We start from the raw sequence: 3,120 nt of genomic DNA, 5'->3' as shown, positions 1-3,120 counted from the left end.
CCTTGCCTGACAGTCGCGCTGAGCCCGCTGGATTGAGGAAATCGAGGTCCCTCTGTGTCTTGTCACCCAAAACACGACCTCGCGTGCAAATCTGGCAGTTTTTACCTCTTTGCCTTCCCTCTAGAGTTCCAGCCAGCCAGGAGTGCGGACACCAGGTGCCTGTGCGTGGCTACTCCAGGGTTGGCAGGGATCCAAGCTCACCAGGAGGGCAATGGCGGCAGGCATGCAGCTTTTCCCAGCCAGCCAGTAGCCAGCACAAAGAAGCAGACCGCTAGCACAGCCCCTCTGGGGCTAGCTGGAGCGTGGGGGCCTGGTGCGCAGGTATTTTGTGTGCAAGGTCTTTCTATGCCCTGAGTGGAGGTTTTCCCCCCGAGGGGAGGTTTTTCTGTTTGGACTCTCTCTCTTTTTCCCTTCTCACTCCCCGCAGAGGGGGGTCGCCCTGCCCCTCCAGTCTCCAATCCAGGCCCGATTTTATCTTCCCCAGTTCGCACTCACGTTAGAAGGCTTTCTCAGTGGAATCTGTGTCCTTTTTCTCCCAATCTCTTGGGTTTCGTATGGTTTCCTATGGCTTCAGATCTTTTCCGTGTGAGGCATGGGCACGAGTGCAGGTACAGAGCTCCCTACTTCCCCGCCATCTTCTCACTTCTATTTTTTATGAACAGCTTCAAAAGAATAGATGTCAACNGATTTTTGATTACTGATTCAATTTCTTTACTGGTTATGGGTCTGTTCAAATTTTCTATTCCTTCCTGTTTCAATTTTGGTAGTTAATATGCTTCTAGGAATTTGTCCATTTCTTCCAGATTCCCCAATTTGTTGGCTTACATATACTTGCTCATAATACTCTCTTACTATTGTTTGTGTTTCTGTGGTATTGGTTGTGATCTGTCCTCTTTCATTCATGATATTATTTATTTGGATCCTTTCCTTTTTGTCTTTAATCTGTCTGGCTAGGGGGTTACCAGTTTTGTCAATTCTTTTAAAAAACCAACTCCTGATTTCATTGATCAGTTCTACTCTTTTTTTTTATTTCAACTTTTAATTTTGCTCTAGTCTTTTTTATTTCCCTTCTGCTACTGGTTTGGGGCTTTATTTGCTAATATTTTTCCAGCTCTTTTAGGTATCAGGTTAGGTTCTTTCTTCCTTCTTTAGGAAGGAATGGATTGCTATATACTTCACTCTTATGACCACTTTTGCTGCATTCCAGAGGTATTGGGATGTTGTGTTTTAATTTTAATTGTCATCCATATACTTTTTTAAATTTAGTCTTTAATTTGTTGGTTAACCATTCATTCTTTAGTAGGATGATCTTTATCTCCAAGTCTTCATGATATTTCCAAATTTTTTCTTGTGATTGATTTTGAGTTTCATAGTGTTGTGGTCTGAAAATATGCTAAGTATGTTCTTAATCTTTTTGTACTTGTTGAGTTTGTGACCCAGTATGTGTATTCTGGAGAATGTTCCATCTGCTCTCGAGAGGAATGTGTATTCTGCTGCTTTAGAATGAAATGTTATGAATAAATGTTAAGTCCATCTGATCCAGTGTGTTATTCAAAGCCATTGTTTTCTTGTTCATTTCTTGCTTAGGTGATCTGTCAATTGCTGTAAGTGGGGTGAAGTCCCCTACTAAAATGGTATTATTATAAATTAGTTTTTTTAAGTTCATGGTTAATCGATTTATATATTTGGGTTCCTGCACATTGGGGCATACATATTTACAATTGTTATATATTCTTGGTGGATAGACTCCTTTATTGTGATATAATATCCTTCTCCATTTCTCATTAGTCTTTATTTTAAAATCTAGCTTCTCTGATATAAGTATGGCCACACCAGCTTTCTTTATACTACATTAGCATGATAGATGGTTCTCCATCCCCTTACTTTCAAATTGCAAGTGTCTTTAGGTCTAAAGTGGGTCTCTTGTAAGCAGCATATAGATGGGACTTGTTTTCTTACCCATCCTGATACCCTATGTCTTTTGATTGGAGATTTTTGTCGGTTGACATTTCAAGTGAGTGCCGAAAGATATGAATTTAACGCCATAGTGTTGCCTGTTGATTTGATGTTTTTGATGATGTTCTCTTGTCCTTCCTAGTCTTTGTTGCTTTTTTTTTTGTTGTTGTTCGTTTGTCTTTCTCTACACAAAGGATCCCTGATAAAATTTCTTGCAGGGCTGGTTTAGTGATCACAAAATCCTTTTAGTGTTAATTTTCCTGGGAAACTCTTTATTTCTCCTTTTTTGAGTGACAATCTTTCTGGATAAAGAATTCTTGGCTGCACATTTTTCAGATTCAGCACATTGAATATATCCTGCCCCTCCTTTCTGGCCTGCCAAATTTCTTTGGAGAGGTCCGCTGTGAACCTAATCTGTCTTCCCTTATGTGTTAGAGACTTTTTTCCCTTGCTATTTTCCGTAATTTTTTCCTTGTCTGTGTATTTTGTGAATTTGACTATGCTATGCCTTGGTGCTGGTTGGTTTTTGTTGAATCTAACGGGAGTTCTCTGTGCTTCTTGGATTCTGATGATTTTGCCTTTACATAGATTAGGAAAGTTTTCCGCTATAATTTGCTCACATAATTCTTCTGCCCCCTTTTCTCCCTCTTCATCTTGTGGGACTCCAATGATTCAGATGTTATTCCTTTTTACTAAGTTACTAAGTTCTGTAAGTTTTGTATTGTGATCTTTTGCCATTCTGCTTCATTATTCTCCATAATTTTACCTTCTAAATCACCAATTCACTGCTTTGTTTCATCAATCCTTGCTGACATGTCATATATTCTAGATTGCATTTGGTTATAGCATTCTAAATTTTGTCCTCACGCAATTTTATTTCTTTTAATTCTTCAGAAAGGGATTCTTTGTTTTATTCAACCCCAGGTGATATTATTATTATCGTGGTTCTAAATTCTAATTCAGAAATCTTGCTTATATCTATTTTGATTAACCCCCTGGTTATCATTTCTTCCTCTTTATTTTGGGGTGAATTCCTTCATTTTCTTCATTTTGGAGGAAGAAAAAATTAATAAAATAAAATATACAAATTAAAAAATTAAAAACAAAACAAAAAATCAAATAAAGGAAGCTAGATCCAAGGTGAGTTTGGAGTTCATTTTGAAG

General features: G+C 38.2%; 1 pseudogene; it reads left to right on the top strand.

Moving 5' to 3' along the window:
• The first annotated feature begins 124 nt into the window (after positions 1 to 124).
• The window catches only part of LOC144234826 (kinesin-like protein KIF2A pseudogene), a 17,721-nt pseudogene continuing 14,725 nt past the window's right edge, over positions 125 to 3,120 (top strand).

The sequence above is a fragment of the Crocuta crocuta genome, unplaced genomic scaffold, assembly GCF_008692635.1.
Source record: "Crocuta crocuta isolate KB4526 unplaced genomic scaffold, BGI_CrCroc_1.0 scaffold307, whole genome shotgun sequence".
NCBI classification, from domain to species: Eukaryota; Metazoa; Chordata; class Mammalia; order Carnivora; family Hyaenidae; genus Crocuta; species Crocuta crocuta.
The sequence above is the reverse complement of the archived record's forward strand: the minus strand, read 5'-3'. Positions and strand labels throughout refer to the sequence as shown.